The sequence below is a fragment of the Oreochromis niloticus genome, linkage group LG11, assembly GCF_001858045.2.
Source record: "Oreochromis niloticus isolate F11D_XX linkage group LG11, O_niloticus_UMD_NMBU, whole genome shotgun sequence".
NCBI classification, from domain to species: Eukaryota; Metazoa; Chordata; class Actinopteri; order Cichliformes; family Cichlidae; genus Oreochromis; species Oreochromis niloticus.
Window position 1 is genome coordinate 38,660,052 of NC_031976.2, and position 20,368 is coordinate 38,680,419.

At 39.5% G+C, this 20,368-nt stretch overlaps 1 protein-coding gene across 3 annotated transcripts in view; it reads right to left on the bottom strand.

Moving 5' to 3' along the window:
* ankrd34a (ankyrin repeat domain 34A) overlaps positions 1 to 20,368 on the bottom strand; it is a 31,100-nt gene that overhangs the window by 8,604 nt on the left and 2,128 nt on the right. The gene's annotated exons all lie outside the window — the stretch shown is intronic.

Here is a 20,368-nt window from a genome sequence, read left to right on the forward strand (position 1 = left end):
ACTCAGTTACAGTGTATTACAAGTCATATATCTTCAATAATTTATATTTTATCTCTGAATTATGAAGACCTGCAGATTCCCCCATCTCTTCTGAACAACACGGTGTCAGAATGAGCATTCTAGCCCCTACGGTTAGGAAATTATGGCCATTTGTTCGAGGGGAGTTCTTAATGTGAGAAATACACTGCAGAAAACTTATACCTCTCTCTGTGTCTGTGTGTGTAAGGGCTGATTACAGCAGGTGCAGCTAATTTAACTGACCTAGATATACCAAGCCCAGACTCTTCACAGCCACTGTTCCCTTTAGGCTCTGTGTATGTGTATGTTTGTGTGTCTGTATCAATATTTCTCCCATGTTTAAGTATTAAACATGGGAGATGTTTTGACTGCACTGATTGGACTGTTTTTGAAGCTGCATCTGATAACCTGGATGAGCTCACGGACACTGTGACATCATACATCAGTTTTTGTGAAGACGTGTGTGTGCCAACAAAGACCTTCTGCACATACAACAACAATAAACCATGGTTCACCCCTAAACTCCAACATCTTCGTAAGGCTAAGGAGGACGCCTACAGAAGTGGTGACAGGGCCCTGTACAAGCAAGCTAGGAACACACTGACCAAGGAGATCAAAGCAGCTAAAAGGATCTACTCCCAGAAGCTGGAAGAACGGCTCTCAGCCAACGACCCTGCGTCAGTGTGGAGGGGCCTGCAGGAAATCACCAGCTACAGACGCCCCCCACCCACTGTTGAAGCAAACAAAGACCTGGCCAACGAGCTAAATACATTCTACTGCAGGTTTGAGACGGACAGACTCCCACGCCTCACCCTCCCCTCCCCAGAGACACCGCTTCAGACACTGACCCCCAACACACCTTCCACCTCTCCCCCCTTCACCCTCACCCTCTCCAATCCAGTCTCAACGACCACCCCCACCCTCCCCAATCCAGACTCAACGACCACCACCACCCTTCCCATTTCAGACTCAACGACCACCACCACCCTCTCCAATCCAGACTCAACGACCTCCATCACACCTCCCACCCCCCTTTCCTCCTCCCTGAAACTCAGAATACACACTGAGGATGTGAGCCGACTATTCCAGAAACAGAAGCCCAGGAAAGCCCCCGGACCAGACGGTGTCTCACCCTCCTGCCTCAAGACCTGTGCTGAACAGCTGGCTCCCATCTTCACTCGCATCTTCAACAGATCCCTGGAGCTGTGTGAAGTTCCATCCTGCTTCAAACGCTCCACCATCATCCCTGTTCCCAAGAAACCCACCATCACAGGACTGAACGACTACAGACCTATCGCCTTGACATCTGTGGTCATGAAATCCTTCGAACGACTGGTGTTAGCCCATCTGAAGGACATTACAGGCCACCAGCTGGACCCTCTGCAGTTTGCCTACCGAGCAAACAGGTCGGTGGATGATGCAGTGAATATGGGGCTGCATTACATCCTGCAACACCTCGACCGCCCGGGAACTTATGCCAGGATCCTGTTTGTGGACTTTAGTTCGGCTTTTAACACCATCGTGCCTGAACTTCTCTCTTCCAAACTCTCCCAGCTCAGCGTGTCTCCAGCTACCTGTCAGTGGATCACCAGCTTCCTGACAGACAGAAAGCAACAAGTGAGGCTGGGGGAGATCACCTCTGAAACTCGGACCCTCAGTATTGGTGCCCCTCAAGGATGTGTCCTCTCACCACTACTGTTCTCCCTCTACACTAATGACTGCACCTCCAAGAACTCGGCTGTTAAACTCCTAAAGTTTGCAGATGACACCACCGTCATTGGCCTCATTCAGGATGGTGATGAGTCTGCATACCGGCAGGAAGTTGAGCGGCTGGTACTCTGGTGCAGTCAGCACAATCTGGAGCTGAACACTCTTAAAACTGTAGAGATGACAGTGGACTTCAGGAGACATCCCCCAACTCTGCCCCCCCTCATCATGTCAGACAGCCCTGTGTCGACTGTGAAGATCTTCAAGTTCCTGGGTACCACCATCTCCCAGGACCTGAAGTGGGAGACCAACATCAACTCCATCCTCAAAAAGACCCAGCAGAGGATGTACTTCCTGAGACAACTGGGGAAGTACAGTCTTCCACAGGAGCTGCTGACCCAGTTCTACACTGCAGTCATTGAGTCTGTCCTGTGCTCCTCCATCACAGTCTGGTATGGTGCAGCCACTAAACAGGACAGGAGCAGACTGCAGCGGACTGTACGGGCAGCAGAAAGGATCATCGGCGCCCCCCTGCCCTCCATCCAGGATCTGTACCTCTCAAGAACCAGGAAACGGGCAGGGAAAATCATCACAGACCCCTCACACCCTGGACACAGACTTTTTGACCTGCTGCCCTCTGGCAGACGGTACAGAAGCCTGCAGACCAGGACCACCCGACACAGGAACAGTTTCTTTCCCCTCGCCATCTCCCTTCTAAACAGTTGACCTGTCACACTGCTCCCACTGCCAGACTGCAACTGCACCTTATGTACATTTTGTAGTATTCATTCCACCTCATTTCATTTCTGTATTTTATGTACATAAGTTTAGTTATTTATAGTTGGTTTACACAGCTTTGTGTATGTATGTGTATGCATGTGTAATGTATATATAGACGTGTGTGTGTGTGTGTGTGTTTTACATTGCTGTGCTTGATAGCCACCATCTACCGGAACCAAATTCCTTGTATTTGTCTGCACATATACTTGGCCAATAAACACGATTCTGATTCTGATTCTGATTCTGATTACTCCTCAATAATAGTATTTCTGTTAAATCAAAGTACTTCTACTACATCTTAGTACTTCTGCTCAATCATAGTATTTCTGCTATGCTGAAGTGCTTTTTGCTCGATTATAGAATTTCTGCTAAGTCAAAGTATTTCATGTAAATCAAAGTATTTATACCAAGTCCCAGTGAAATGAAGCCGTTTCTTCTCTCATCATATCTCCGCGACGGAGGTACAAAGAGCAATGAAAATAGCAGTCAAAGTACACCAAAGTCTGCTGATTCACCCAGTAGAAGAATGATGCTTCTATTCCACCTAGTTTTTGAGTTACACGACATTTTCTAACTCCAAAAATCGGCGTTTTACGCCTCTCACCAGGATCTAAATCTGACAGGTCATCTCCCTGTTTTCCAAGCTGCCGCCTTTCTCTTTCCCAGTGGCGTAGTTGGTAATGACACCATCACAGACCAGTAATTCATATTGATCATTTATTACAATTCTGCAAAGTTTATGATTTTAGCAGCTTTTCTAATATGGACCTCAGATTCTTGTTAACACTCCATGGCACAAATACTGTTCCCTTTAGGCTCTGTGTATGTGTGTGTATCAATATTTTTCCCATTTTAAAGTATTACTCCTCCATAATTGTATTTCTGTTAAATCAAAGTACTTTTACTACATCTTAGTACTTCTGCTCAATCACAGTATTTTTGCCAAATCATGGTTTTTGTGCCAAAACATAACATTTCTGTTATGTTAAAGTATTACTAATAAGTGGAGGAATTTCTGTCATGTTATAGTATATGTGCTGATTACAGTATATCTGCCAAATCATAGTATTTATCCCGATTCATAGTATTTATGCCAAATTACAGTATTTCTGCTAAAAAGCAGAAATAGTACCTTTTAGCAGAAATTTCTGTCAAAAGATATTAGTTATGTTAAAACAGTATTTCTGCTAAATCATAGTATTTGTACTAAATCATCGTACTTCTGCCTATTCATAGTATTTGTACCCAATCATAGTATTTCTGCCATATCATCGTATTTGTGCCAAATCATGGTATATTTTTGCCAAATCATGGTATTTGTGCCCAGTTAGAGTATTTGTGCCCAATTAAAATTTCTGTTATGTTATAGTATTACTACTAAGTCGTAGAATTTCTGTTATGTTATAGTATATCTGCTGAATATAGTATATGTGCCAAATCATAGTATTTATAGCAAATCATAGTATTTGTGCCTCAACATAGTATTTCTGCCCAATTGTAGTATTTGTGCAAAAACATAGAATGTCTGCAAAATCACAGTATATCTGTTATGTTATAGTATTACTACTAAGGCATAGTATTTCTACCAAATCATAGTATTCCTTCAAAATCATAGTATTACTGCAATTTCATAGTATTTGAGCAAAATTGTAGTATTTGTGCAAAAACATACTATGTCTGCAAAATCACAGTATATGTGTTATGTTATAGTATTACTACTAAGACATAGCATTTCTACCAAATCATAGTATTCCTTCAAAATCATAGTATTACTGCAATTTCATAGTATTTGAGCAAAATTGTAGTATTTGTGCAAAAACATACTATGTCTGCAAAATCACAGTATATCTGTTATGTTATAGTATTACTACTAAGGCATAGTATTTCTACCAATAAGAGTATTTAAACTAAATCATAGTACTTGTGCCAAATCATAGAATTTCTGCCATATTGTGCTAGTTGTGCAAAAACATAGACTGTCTGCAAAATCATAGTATATCTATTATGTTATAGTATTACTACTAAGTCATAGACTTTCTGTTTTGTTATAGTAAATCTGCTGAATATAGTATATGTGCCAAATCATAGTATTTATAGCAAATCATTGTATTTGTGCTAAAACATAGTATTTCTGCCGCATTATAGTATTTGTGTAAAACCAGAATGTCTGCAAAATCATCATATATCTGTGATGTTATAGTATTACTACTAAGGCATAGTATTTCTGCAAAATCATAGTATTTTTGCAGAAACATTGTACTTCTTGTAAATCATAGTATTTCTACTAAATAATAGTATTTCTGCCAAATCATATTATTTGTTTCAAATCATAGCATTCGAACCAAATCATATTATTTGTGCCAAAACATTGTATTTGTACAAAGTCATAATATTTCTTCTAAATCATAGTATTTCAATCAAATCTCAGTAGTTGTGCTAAAACACAGTATTATTGCCAAATCATAGTATTTGTACCCAAACATATAAGTTCAACTTATTTAACTCTTCTCAACAGCCCAACACGTCTTCTTCACCCCGTTTCAGCAGAATTGTGAGTTTTTTCACCCCTTTTCAGCACAAATCCCAGTTTTTTCAGGTGTTTTCAACAGAAATATTTTTTTTAGCAGAAGTTCTGCTGATTCACCTGTTTTCAGTGCAACGTTCTACTTTGCCTCTTTTCAGTAGAAATTCTGCTGATTCACCTATTTTAAGCAGAATTTTCAGCCTTTTACCTCTTATCAGTACAAATCTCAGTATCTTCTGCTCATTTCAGAAGGAACCTTTTCACCTCTTTTCAGTACAAATTTGAACTTCTGTACCCCTTTTAAGCAGAATCTTTGCCTTTTCACCTCTTTTCAGCAAAAGATTCTGCTTCTTTACTTGTTTTCAGCATAATTTTTCAGTTTCTTTACTGCCATACAATTTTTGCAGCTTTTCATCTTTTTCAGTCATTTTCAGCAGACAGCTTCAGCGTTCCGGCATCCACACAGCATTTTCGCAGGAAATGCAAATTTTTTCTACTTAGTGTGAATACTTGTAAAAGCATTCACAGTTTTGTTGTTGTAATCTTTATTATTAGTGTGAATGCTTGTAAAAGCATTCACAGTATTGTTCTTCTAATCTTTATTATTATATCATCTTCCGTACGTTTTTTGGCACCTAACTCCTTCAAAACCGTTCAACTTAGAAAAAACATTCAAACACCGTTAGATTCCTCTTCTTTTGGACACGACTGCTTGTATTTTTCTCATTTATAACATTTATATTTTTAAAATTATTCAACTTTTTTCATCAAATATTTCCCATGTATTTCAATGGGAGACTCTTCAAATTTTCATTAAATTTCCTCATTTTTCAACTGTAACGACTTCCACATACGTTGACATAGAGTCACCATTCAAACTTTAAAACGAAGCCAAGACTTTGAACTATTCAACTTGTATTTATCTTTTCAATATCTATTATACTTTTTCTTCAGTTCCAGTTTAAGTTTCATGATGTTTTTTCACCTGTTTCAGAGTTTATAATGGGTGTGTATGGGACGGAATGTTGAGGCTAGAGTGAGACAGCTCAACTGCTAGAGTGAGAGGAGCAAAAAAATTAATCTTAAAATCTTTTTTAAAACTGCTGCTGTGTCCGCGGCGTTTGCTCTACAGGTATGATTTTACCCTCAAAACGTAGCCATCGCTGTCCTCTTTCATCCAATGTGTTTACTATTATACTAGGTGTTATGGTTCTTTCATAAATGTCACCAATGCACAGCCTCCTCCCTCCAACTCTTCCATAGACTCTAATGTTAAAATGGCTCAGAAGGTTCGTTTGAAAATCAGAAGAGCATGGTGTCTTTCCACTGTCACCACGTCCATATAATAAACTCCACAGGCATGAAAACTGAGAATTCAGTAGACTAGACATTGCTGTCACTCACGGTGAAAGAATTTCGTCAATAGGACTTGTACTTTTCATTTGGGAAGGATTTTTCAGTTCATTTTAAGCAGCAAAAGTGAGGTGCATGTCTGTGTGCGTGTGTATCGAGCCATTGGGTGCAGTCACTATAGCAACCAGGCTCACACCTGCCTGCTTAACGAGCTCTGTCTCACTGTGCCAAGATTCATCTTAAACACTTCTCTTTCAACTGCTGCTGTGTCCACAGTGTTTGCTCTACAGCCATCATTTTACCCTCAAAACGTCGCCATCGTTCTTCTCTTTCCAGCACCGTGTCTTTCAAAGCTCAGAGATGTAAACCTTTAAAACTGTGTGGATCCAAGTGGAGGGATCCCATTTTAGTCATTCAGTGATTCAAAGATTATGAACTTTTAATATTCATTCAGAGGTTTTCTGACTCTAAATTTTCTTTTCTCATTACTCATCTTTTTCTAATTTACATTTTAAACATGTTCAGCAATTTTCCAACTTCTTCTGTGTGAACATCAGCTTTCAAAAGTTCTGCACTTTTGTTTTCAGGTTAAAAATTCTGTATTTTCCATCTCATTAAAAATTTTTAGCTTAATATTCAGCAATTAATTCATTTCAGTGCATGCATTCAGATTCAAGCATTCACACTGCAGTTTCTTCAGAAAATGCACTTTCTAGTTAGTGTGAATGCTTGAAGCATTCACAGTATTGTTGTTGTAATCTTTATTCTATTTTATATGTTCCGTACGTTTTTTGTACTCTATCTCCTTCAAAACCGTTCAACTTAGAAAAACCATTCAAACACCGTTAGATTCCTCTTCTTTTGGACATGACTGCTTGTATTTTTCTCATTTATAACATTTATATTTTTTAAATTATTCAACTTTTTCCAACAAAAATTTCCCATGTATTTCAAATTCTTCAAATTCTCATTCAACTTACTCCTCTTCAAACTGTATCTACTTCCACATACATTGACATAGAGCCACCATTCAAACTTTAAAACGAAGACAAGACATTCAACTATTCAACTTGTATTTATCTTTTCAATATCTATTATACTTTTTCTTCAGTTCCAGTTTAAGTTTCATGATATTTTTTCACCTGTTTCAGAGTTTATAATGGGTGTGTATGGGATGGAATGTTGGGGCTAGAGTGAGACAGCTCAACTGCTAGAGTGAGAGGAGCAAAAAAATTAATCTTAAAATCTTTTTTTAAAACTGCTGCTGTGTCCGCAGCGTTTGCTCTACAGGTATGATTTTACCCTCAAAACGTAGCCATCGCTGTCGTCTTTCAACCAATGTGTTTATTATTGTACTAGGTGTTATGGTTCTTTCATAAATGTCACCAATGCACAGCCTCCTCCCTCCAACTCTTCCATAGAATCCAATGTTAAAAGGGCTCAGAAAGCTTGTCTAAAAATCTGAAGTACAGGCTGTCTTTCCACTGTCACCACATCCATATAATAAACTCCACAGGCATGAAAACTGAGAATTCAGTAGACTAGACATTGCTGTCGCTCACGGTGAAAGAATTTTGTCAATACGATGTGTACTTTTCATTTGGCAACGATTTGTTTCGGCCTGACTTTTCTGTTCATTTTAAGCAGCAAAAGTGAGGTGCATGTCTGTGTGCGTGTGTATGGAGCCATTGGGTGCAGTCACTATAGCAACCAGGCTCACACCTGCCTGCCTAACGAGCTCTGTCTCTCACTGTGCCAAGATTCATCTTAAACACTTCTCTTTCAACTGCTGCTGTGTCCACAGTGTTTGCTCTACAGCCATCATTTTACCCTCAAAACGTGGCCATCGTTGTTCTCTTTCCAACAACGTGTCTTTCAAAGCTCAGAGATTTAAAGTTTTTTTAAACTGTGTGGATCCAAGTGGAGGGATCACATTTTAGTCATTCAGTGATTCAAAGAATATGAACTTTTAATATTCATTCAGATGTTTTCTGACTCTAAATTTTCTTTTCTCATTTTTTAGGTTTTTCTCATTTACAATTAAAACATTTTCAGCTTTTTTTTCCAACTTCTTCTGTGTAACCATCAGCTTTTAGCAGTTCAGCACTTTTGTTTTCAGGTTAAATTCTGTTTTTTTATCTTATTCAAAATTTCTGACTTAAATTCAGCAATTAATTAATTTCAGTGCATACATTCAGATTCAAGCATTCACACTGCAGTTTCTTCAGAAAATGCACTTTCTAGTTATTATTTCATATTCCATATGTTTTTTGGCATCTAACTCCTTCAAAACCGTTCAACTTAGTAAAACCATTCAAACACCGTTAGATTCCTCTTCTTTAGGACATGACTGCTGCTACTTTTCTCATTTTTAACAGTTATATTTTTAATTTTATTCAACTTTTTTCAACAAAAATTTCCCATGTATTTCAATGGGGAGACCCTTCAAATCCTCATTCAACTTACTCATTTTTAAACTCTTACTACTTCCATATACATTGACATAGAGCCACCATTCAAACTTTAAAATGAAGACAAGACCTTCAACTGTTGAACTTGTATTTATCTTTTCAATATCTATTATACTTTTTCTTCAGTTCCAGTTTAAGTTTCATGATGTTTTTTCACCTGTTTCAGAGTTTATAATGGGTGTGTATGGGACGGAATGTTGGGGCTAGAGTGAGACAGCTCAACTGCTAGAGTGAGAGGAGCGAAAAAAATTAATCTTAAAATCTTTTTTAAAACTGCTGCTGTGTCCGCGGCGTTTGCTCTACAGGTATGATTTTACCCTCAAAACGTAGCCATCACTGTCCTCTTTCACCCAATGTGTTTACTATTGTCCTAGGTGTTATGGTTCTTTCATAAATGTCACCAATGCACAGCCTCCTCCCTCCAACTCTTCCATAGACTCTAATGTTAAAATGGCTCAGAAGGTTCGTTTGAAAATCAGAAGAGCATGGTGTTTTTACACTGTCACCACGTCCATATAATAAACTCCACAGGCATGAAAACTGAGAATTAGGTAGACTGGACATTGCTGTCACTCACGGTGAAAGAATTTCGTCAATAGGACTTGTACTTTTCATATGGGAAGGATTTTTCAGTTCATTTTAAGCAGCAAAAGTGAGGTGCATGTCTGTGTGCGTGTGTATCGAGCCATTGGGTGCAGTCACTATAGCAACCAGGCTCACACCTGCCTGCCTAACGAGCTCTGTCTCTCACTGTGCCAAGATTCATCTTAAACACTTCTCTTTCAACTGCTGCTCTGTCCACAGTGTTTGCTCTACAGCCATCATTTTACCCTCAAAACGTTGCCATTATTCTTCTCTTTCCAACACTGTGTCTTTCAAAGCTCAGAGATGTAAACCTTTAAAACTGTGTGGATCCAAGTGGAGGGATCACATTTTAGTCATTCAGTGATTCAAAGAATATGAACTTTTAATATTCATTCAGATGTTTTCTGACTCTAAATTTTCTTTTCTCATTACTTAGGTTTTTCTAATTTACATTTAAAACATTTTCAGCTCTTTTCCAACTTCTTCTCTGTTTTTGTCAGCTTTTAGCAGTTCAGCACTTTTGTTTTCAGTTGAAAATTTCTGTATTTTTCATCTCATTCAACATTTATAACTTAAAATTCAGCAATTAATTCTTTTCAGTGCATATATTCAGATTCAAGCATTCACACTGCAGTTTCTTCAGAAAATGCACTTTCTAGTTATATATTCCGTACGTTTTTTGGCATCTAACTCCTTCAAAACTGTTCAACTTAGAAAAACCATTCAAACACCGTTAGATTCCTCTTCTTTTGGACATGACTGCTTGTATTTTTTTTCATTTATAACATTTATATTTTTAAAATTATTCAACTTTTTTCAACAAAAATTTCCCATGTATTTCAATGGGGAGACCCTTCAAATTCTCATTCAACTTACTCCTCTTCAAACTGTATCTACTTCCACATACATTGACGTAGAGCCACCATTCAAACTTTAAAACGAAGACAAGACATTCAACTATTCAACTTGTATTTATCTTTTCAATATCTATTATACTTTTTCTTCAGTTCCAGTTTAAGTTTCATGCTGTTTTTTCAGCCGTTTCAGAGTTTGTAATGGGTGTGTATGGGACGGAATGTTGGGGCTAGAGTGAGACAGCTGAACTGCTAGAGTGAGAGGAGCGAAAAAATTAATCTTAAAATCTTTTTTAAAACTGCTGCTGTGTCCGCAGCGTTTGCTCTACAGGTATGATTTTACCCTCAAAACGTAGCCATCGCTGTCCTCTTTCATCCAATGTGTTTACTATTGTACTAGGTGTTATGGTTCTTTCATAAATGTCACCAAAGCACAGCCTCCTCCCTCCAACTCCTCCATAGACTCTAATGTTAAAATGGCTCAGAAGGTTCGTTTGAAAATCAGAAGAGCATGGTGTTTTTACACTGTCACCACGTCCATATAATAAACTCCACAGGCATGAAAACTGAGAATTAGGTAGACTGGACATTGCTGCCGCTCACGGTGAAAGAATTTCGTCAATAGGACCTGTACTTTTCATTTGGGAGCGATTTGTTTGGGCCTGACTTTTCTGTTCATTTTAAGCAGCAAAAGTGAGGTGCATATCTGTGTGCATGTGTATGGAGCCAGTGGGTGCAGTCACTATAGCAACCAGGCTCACACCTGCCTGCCTAACGAGCTCTGTCTCTCACTGTGCCAAGATTCATCTTAATCACTTCTCTTTCAACTGCTGCTGTGTCCACAGTGTTTGCTCTACAGCCATCATTTTACCCTCAAAACGTCGCCATCGTTGCTCTCTTTCCAACAGCGTGTCTTTCAAAGCTCAGACATTTAAACTTTTTAAACTGTGTGGATCCAAGTGGAGGGATCACATTTTAGTCATTCAGTGATTCAAAGAATATGAACTTTTAATATTCATTCAGATGTTTTCTTTTCTCATTTCTTAGGTTTTTCTAATTTACAATTAAAACATATTCAGCTATTTTCCAACTACTTCTTCTGTGTAAACATCAGCTTTTAGCAGTTCGGCACTTTTGTTTTCAGGTTAAATTCTGTTTGTTTTTTATTTCATTCAACCTTTTTAACTTAAAATTCAGCAATTAATTCATTTCAGTGCAGACATTCAGATTCAAGCATTCACACTGCAGTTTCTTCAGAAAATGCACTTTCTAGTCTTTATTTTTATCTATTCCGTACGTTTTATGGCATCTAACTCCTTCAAAACCGCTCAACTTAGGAAAACCATTCAAACACCGTTAGATTCCTCTTCTTTAGGACATGACTGCTTCTTCTTTTCTCATTTTTAACATTTATATTTTTAAAATTATTCAACTTTTTTCATCAAAAATTTCCCATGTATTTCAATGGGGAGACCCTTCAAATCCTCATTTAACTTACTCATTTTTAAACTCTTACTACTTCCACATACGTTGACATAGAGCCACCATTCAAACTTTAAAACGAAGACAAGACATTCAACTATTCAACTTGTATTTATCTTTTCAATATCTATTATACTTTTTCTTCAGTTCCAGTTTAAGTTTCATGATGTTTTTTCACCTGTTTCAGAGTTTATAATGGGTGTGTATGGGACGGAATGTTGGGGCTAGAGTGAGACAGCTCAACTGCTAGAGTGAGAGGAGCAAATAAATTAATCTTAAAATCTTTTTTAAAACTGCTGCTGTGTCATATCACCAATGCACAGCCTCCTCCTTCCAACTCTTCCATAGACTCTTTCCACTGTCACCATGTCCATATAATAAACTCCACAGGCATGAAATCTGAGAATTAGGTAGACTGGACATTGCTGGCGCTCACGGTGAAAGAATTTTGTCAATACGACGTGTACTTTTCATTTGGGAGCGATTTGTTTTGGCCTGACTTTTCTGTTCATTTTAAGCAGCAAAAGTGAGGTGCATGTCTGTGTGCGTGTGTGTGGAGCCATTGGGTGCAGTCACTATAGCAACCAGGCTCACACCTGCCTGCCTAACGAGCTCTCTCTCTCACTGTGCCAAGAATCATCTTAAACACTTCTCTTTCAACTGCTGCTGTGTCCACAGTGTTTGCTCTACAGCCATCATTTTACCCTCAAAACGTCGCCATCGTTGTTCTCTATCCAGCACCATGTCTTTCAAAGCTCAGGGATGTATAGTTTTTAAACTGTGTGGATCCAAGTGGAGGGATCACATTTTAGTCATTCAGTGATTCAAAGAATATGAACTTTTAATATTCATTCAGATGTTTTTTGGCTCTAAATTTTCTTTTCTCGTTTCTTAGGGGGTTTTTTTATTTTAATTTAAAAACTTTTCAGCTATTTCCCAAGTTCTTCTGTGTGAACATCAGCTTTCAAAAGTTCTGCACTTTTGTTTTCAGGTTAAAAACTCTGTATTTTCCAGCTCATTCAACATTTTTAGCTTAATATTCAGCAATTAATTAATTTCAGTGCATACATTCAGATTCAAGCATTCACACTGCAGTTTCTTCAGAAAATGCACTTTCTAGTTGGTGTCTGTTTTCTGGCTTCATGGACAGATAGAGCTGGGTGTCATCTGCATAGCAGTGAAAATGTATACTATGTCTTCTAATGATGCTGCCTAAGAGAAGCATGTATAATGTAAACAGAATTGGTCCTAGCACTGAACCCTGTGGAACTCCATAGTTGACCTCAGTGTGTGAAGAGGACTCTCCATTTACATGTACAAATTGGAGTCTATTAGATAGATATGATACAAACCACTGCAGTGTAGTACCTGTAATACCTACAGCATGTTCTAATCGCTCTAATACGATATTATGGTCAACAGTATCGAACGCAGCACTGAGGTCTAGCAGGACAAGCACAGAGATGAGTCCACTGTCAGAGGCCAAAAGAAGATCATTTGTAACCTTCACTAAAGCTGTTTCTGTGCTGTGATGAGCTCTGAAACCTGACTGAAACTTTTCAAATAAGCCATTCCTCTGCAGATGATCTGTTAGCTGTTTGACAACTACTCTTTCAAGGATGTTTGATATGAAAGGAAGGTTGGAGATTGGCCTATAATTAGCTAAGACTGCTGGGTCTAGAGATGCTTTTTAAGTAAAGGTTTAACTACAGCCAGCTTGAAGGCCTGTGGTACATAACCGATTATTAGAGATAGGTTGATCATATTTAAGATTGAAGCATTAATTAATGGCAGGACTTCTTTGAGCAGTTTTGTAGGAATGGGGTCTAAAAGACATGTTGATGGTTTGGAGGAAGTAATTATTGAAGCCAACTCAGAAAGATCAATTGGAGAAAAAGAGTCTAACTTAACATCAATGGTACTAAAAGTAGCTGTAGATAATATTACATCTGTGGGATGATTATTGGTAATTTTTTCTCTAATGATAAAAATTTTATTCGTGAAGAAGTTAATGAAGTCATTACTAGTTAACGTTAAAGGGATGGTTGGCTCAGTAGAGCTCTGACTTTTTGTCAGCCTGGCTACAGTGCTGAAGAGAAACCTGGGGTTGTTCTTATTTTCTTCAATCAGTGACGAATAGTAAGATGTTCTGGCTTTGCGGAGGGCTTTCTTATAAATCAACAAACTATTTCTCCAGGCTAAATGATGATCTTCTAAATTTGTGACACGGCATTTCCTCTCCAGCTTACGAGTTATCTGCTTTAGGCTACGTGTTTGAGAATTATACCACGGAGTCAGGTACTTCTGATTTGAGGCCTTAGTTTTCACAGGAGCTACAGTATCCAGAGTCGTACGTAGTGAGGAGGTAAAATTATTAACAAGATGATCGACCTCTGTTGGAGTAGCGTTCAGATAGCTGCTCTGCTCTATGTTGGTACAGGGCATTGAAGATGATAACAGTGGGTGGATTATATTCTTAAACTTAGTTACAGCGCTTTCAGAAAGACATCTACTGTGATAAAATCTACTCTACACTGCTGTGTAATCAATTATTGTAAATGTAAATGTTATCAGGAAATGATCAGACAGCAGAGGGTTTTCAGGAAACACTGTTAAATGTTCAGTTTCTATGCCATATGTTAAAACAAGATCTAGTGTGATTAAAGTGTTGGGTGGGTTCTTTTACATTTTGAGAGAAGCCAATTGAGTCTAATAACAGATTAAATGCCATGTTGAGGCTGTCATTTATAGCATCTACATGGATGTTAAAATCACCCACAATAATTATTTTATCTGAGCTGAGCACTAAATCAGATAAAAAGTCTGAGAAATCAGAGAGAAACTCTGTGTAAGGCCCAGGTGGACGATAGATGATAACAAGTAAGACTGGTTTCTGAGTTTTACAGCTGGGGTGGACAAGGCTAAGCATCAGGCTTTCAAATGAATTAAAAGTCTGTCTTGGTCTTTCGTTAATTAATAGGCTGGTGTGAAAAATTGCTGCCACACCGCCCCCACGGCCTGTGCTTCAAGATTTCTGGTAGTTAGAGTGACTCAGGGGTGTTGATTCATTTAAAGTAACATAATCATCCTGCTGCAACCAGGTTTCTGTAAGGCAGAGTAAATCGATTTGTTGATCAATTATTAAGTCATGTACTAACAGAGACTTGGAGGAGAGAGACCTAATATTTAATAATCCACATTTCACTGTTTTACTCTTTGGTTCAGATGTGGATACTGTATTGTTCGTTCTTTGTGATTATTCATGTTTAAGTTGCTTGTTGTTGGTTTTTAGTTTGTTTTTTGTCTGTTTGGGAGCTGACACAGTCTCAATGGAGATGGGTTTTTGGGGGGGTAGCAGGAGGAGGGAAGTTGCAGAGAGGCGTGTAAGACTGCAACTCTGCTTCCTGGTCCCAACTCTGGATAGTCATATTTTGGGGGGTTAATAAATTTGTCTATATTTCTAGAAATGAGAGCTGCTCCATCCAAAGTGGGATGGATGCCGTCTCTCCTAACAAGACCAGGTTTCCTCCAGAAGGTTTGCCAATTTTCCATTTTGGACACCACTCAGACAGCCAGCAATTTAAGGAGAACATGCGGCTAAACATGTCACTCCTGGTCTGAGTGGGGAGGGGACCAGAGAAAACTACAGAGTCTGACATTGTTTTGGCAAAGTTACACTCCATTTTCAATATTGTAACCGGGTGTCATTACTGCCGACGTGAATTATGATTTTACTGAATTTACGTTTACCTTTACCTTTAGCAGTCCCTCAATGTCGCCTGCTCTGGCCCCTGGAAGACAATTGACTATGGTTGCCAGTGTCTCTAGCTTCACATGTCTGAGAACAGAATCACCAATTACCAGAGTTTGACCCCCGGCGGGTGTGTCGCCGAGTGGGGAAAAACGGTCAGACACATGAACAGGTTGGTGGTGTACCTGGGGCCTCTGTTTGAGACTATGCTTCCTCCTCACCGTCACCCAGCCATACTGCTTCCCCGGCTGCCCGGGGCAGTCTCCCAGGGGACAGCTAGTAGGGCCTACACAATCTTCGGCTGCACCGGCTACAGGGGCCTGGCTAGCTACGGATTTTTCAAGGGTGCAAAGCTGAGTCTCCAATTCAGTAATCCTGGCCTCCAGAGCTGCAAATAGGCTACATTTATTACAAGTATCATTACTGCTAAAGGAGGCCGAGGAGTAACTAAACATCTGACACAATGAGCAGGAAAGTGCAGGAGAGACAGGTGAAGAGGCCATGCTGCTAGCGAGTCGGCTACGAGCTAAGCTAAGCTAGAGAAACCCTAAAGAAACAGTAGTGAATATAAACAGTGTTGGGGAGTAACGAAATACATGTACCGCCGTTACAGATTTAAAATACAAATATGAGTAACTGTATTCCATGGTAACGGTAACTGTATTATTTTACAGTTACCATTTAAAAAGGTGGTATTCAGATTACAGTTACTTTTTTCTAAATAAATGGATTACACGGCGGTCTTTTCCTGTTTCATATGTTAGGCTGTCCCCTCTCTATTTCTGGTAATTCCACGCCAGTGGAAACCCAAACAAAACACGCATTAAGAGGCTCTAATGCCTGTGTTTCAATCTCGCGGCCCATGTCACCTCTACTTGCAGCCCGCATAACGACGTGAAGAAATATTTTTAAAAATTATTGTTCAAAAACTGATTTAATATGAAGGCAATAGGCAGAGTGTTACAGGCATAGCCCCAAAGAATGTAGCCTCATGGGCAGTGTAGTCCGTGCTGCAGGAAGAATGGACTGCCATACCCATGATGTGTCTGTGAGCGCGAGGGAGAAAAAGGAGAGTGGAAAAATACGAGCTGTCACGGAGCAGAAACAGGAGATGGAAGCATGTAAATATAATAATAACCACTGCAGCCAAAAAGAGTGCCTGACGAGCCCAGTTGTAAGTAAGCTATTAAGACTCGACTGTACACTGTGTTCGTGTTTTCCTCCCAAACAGTAAGTTCCGTTGGAGCAGCCTTTCAACGCCTCTCTCTGTCTCTCGCTAGGAAAGTTGACCCAGACAACAAAGTAAAGCTAGTTTCCGGCTACGAGCCCGACACGAACCCAACGTATTAGCCAGAGGTCCCTTTACTACGGTTCGGAGCCACGGACCTGTTTTATATACTCGCGGAATAGTTTTCTGTACGAGATCACTGCAAAAAGTGCAGCCTTACCTATTGTCCACCCTACTGTTACTTATTTTATATTAAGATTTAAAAATCTAGTTGCTATTGGTATGGCGAGTAGCCTTCAGTAATAGTAATAAATCACACAGCAAAAGTACATTCATGTACAGGGTGGGCCATTTATATGGATACACCATAATAAAATGGGAATGGTTGGTGATATTAAAGCCCTGTTTGTGGCACATTAGTATATGTGAGGGGGCAAACTCCTCAAGATGGGTGGTGACCATGGTGGCCATTTAGAAGTCGGCCATCTTGGATACAACTTTTGTTTTTTCAATAGGAAGAGGGCCATGTGACACATCAGACTTATTGGGAATGTCACAAGAAAAACAATGGTGTGCTTGGTTTCAACGTAACTTTATTCTTTCATGAGTTATTTACAAGTTTCTGACCACTTATAAAATATGTTCAATGTGCTGCCCATTGTGTTGGATTGTCAATGCAAGCTTCTTCTCCCACTCTTCACACACTGATAGCAACACCGCAGGAGAAATGCCAGCACAGGCATCCAGTATCCGTAGTTTCAGGTATCCATATAAATGGCCCACCCTGTAGTTGTAAAAAGCTTGATAATATATGAAGTAATCCAAAGTATTCAGAATACATTACTCTCATTGAGTAATGTAACGGAATACGTTACAAAATACATTTTGGGACATGTATTCTGTAATCTGTAGTGGAATACATTTTAAACGTAACCTTCCCAATACTGAATATAAATTACTGAGTAAATATACCAAGAGTGTTTCAGAGGAAGCACGTGAAGATTACACTATGAAACAAGAAGTTACTATAAGTTTTTTATTAAATTGCTACACAGATAAACTACAGAAAAACACCACTGTGTTGGAACAGGAACAGGGAGTGATACTCTACGGCAGAGAGACGAACACCAAGTGACAGTGTATGTACTGCATATAGGAGTGCAGGGTGTTCACCTGTGACCTGATGAAGGTCGGATAGACCAACGTGTGTGCAGCTGTTACATGTAACTGTTTCATGAAGCAATAATGCAAAGATATTGAGATGACAAGCTGACTCTGAAGGAAATAAAACACAAAAACAGGCTGTTGTTTGTGTGTGTCTGTGTGTGTGCATTTTTATAAATTGGCATGCTACAATACTTGTGGGGACCATCAGTCACTTATGGAGACAAAATGCCCGTCCCCACAAGTTTGAAGACATTTCTGAGGTTCAAAACGTGGTTTTCGAGTCAGGCTTACAGTTAGGTTATAGTTAGGTTTAGGCTGAGGGTAAGCAGCTAGGCAGTGGCGTGTCCAGCGGGGTGGCCTGGGGGCACAGGCCACCCCCCCAACCAGACTGGCCACCCCAGGTGTCACCCCGAAGCTAAAACAATAAAATTCAATGAAATATCAAATGTACGATTATGTTTTCACAGTGAAGCTCAGATATCTGAGTGTAAGTGAATGCAACATCGGCTTCTGCACTATGAGCGTCATGTTAGCAAAGGTAGGAGAGCCAAGCACGAAAGACGGCACCACAGAAAACATTTTTTCGGTGACAGATTAACAGGTTAACATTGCTGGACTGGCCATCGGGCATACCGGGCATTTGCCCGGTGGGCGGATGACTTCTTTATTTATTTATTTTGTAACGGCATGAACAATGAGAAGTGGTGGATTGTCCAGATGCTGGCCGATGTGTAAAAAAACTCAGTTGTTTGGTGTTCGCTATGTCGGAGCTTCCACAGAGGCCAGCAGGTGGATGAGGGAAGGGGAGGCAGGAGCAGAGACCCGAGGCAGCCGCCAGTCCGATTGTCAGGTGAACTGAACTTCAGGTAAGAAGTTATGACCTGCAGTCTATCTGGGTCAGATATAAACCAAGTTTAGGTGGAGTTTATTCTCGTTGTGCTGACTTTTTACATTCAGTTACAATAACTTGTACTGCGTGCTAGCTAGCATGAAGGAGTTTCTGTACAGCTGGGTGGGTGCTGTGATGTTACTGATGTTGAACTTTATTTTATTCATAAGGTTAGTTAGTAGAGTTTCCAACCGTCCTGTAAAAAACGGAATCGTCCCGCATTCAGAGAAAATATTACATGTTTCGTATTGAGCTGAGAAGAGATGCAGTTTGTCCCGTACTTTAACTATAATGAAAAAAAGACACAGCTGGAGTTTTTCTGTGTCTTTACCCTGCACAGCTGCCTCTTCTCCTCTCATTCTCTCCCCCTCCCTCTCCTGTTGCTACTTCAATCATGAAACTGATCAATGATCAGCTGATCGGCTTTTTTGTCTTGTTTGTTTATCGCCCACTTTGCACCAGAAAGAGGAAACCAGTGGATGTCGCGCTAAACAGCAGCAGCACGTTTAAGCTTGGTCAGCTGTTGTTAGAATTTATTTAATATTAATTTCTAGTATCAGCTGATGTTTGCTGGAGCCACAGCTGTAAAAGCTGCTGGTCATGATATCGGTTTGGATATGTGGTGAGAGGGAAACATGAAGATGAAACCAGGAGATGTCCTTACTGAATCATCAGAGCTGAACAATGATGGAGAAACAGGTTTACCTTTTAGGTGACATGAATGAGTTGAAGGGAAGTTATGAACCGTTTCTGAGAGACAAATAACAGCAGGATCCTTTTCTACGTAGCAGACAGCTGGTAACTGTGCAGGGGCGGGTCTAGCAAAGTTATGCCAGGGGGCCAGGTAGGGCATTAACAGGGAAAGGGGGGCACAAAGATATACTTTTCTTTCTTATTCTCATTTAAAATATCTAGCTCTTATTAAATAATTATCTGAATCTTGCGAACAAAGTTTTTATTTGACGTAAATTGTATAGAGATCATACATATACCAACAAGACAGTGTACATCACTGTCACAACAGCGTTTGTCTTCATTCAAAGGCTTTATGGCTTTAATACCTGGTGGGCCGGTCTGTAGTCAAAATGCCCAATTTTTTTGTCCCAGTCCAGCCCTACAGGTTAATACTGGCAGTGTCACCATGCCAGCTGACTGTATTTCATCATCAGCCAGTGTTGTTCTTTATACATCAGTATTACCAAAGTTTGCCATAAGGCAGCATAGAAAGTATTTACTTCTTTTCATTTGTTTCCCCACTTTTTTCCTGTTTCAAAATCAAACACCAGTTTGTAAGAAGATTATCTTCTTTTTTTAATAGGCAGATAAAGTTTTGCATTGGCTAATTTGCCAATTCTATGTCAAAAATGTTTTTGCCCAAAACATATGTGCACTATATTTCCGTAAAAATACTATGCAAATATTGCTGTCCTTGAATGCTGAATAAACACTGACAAAGCACTGATTGTATCTCTTGTACATTATCAGCGCAGTATCTAAAACCTTTGCACCGTAGTGGTTAAAATCTCATTCTAATAAGAGTTAAAAGCACATTCAGTTAT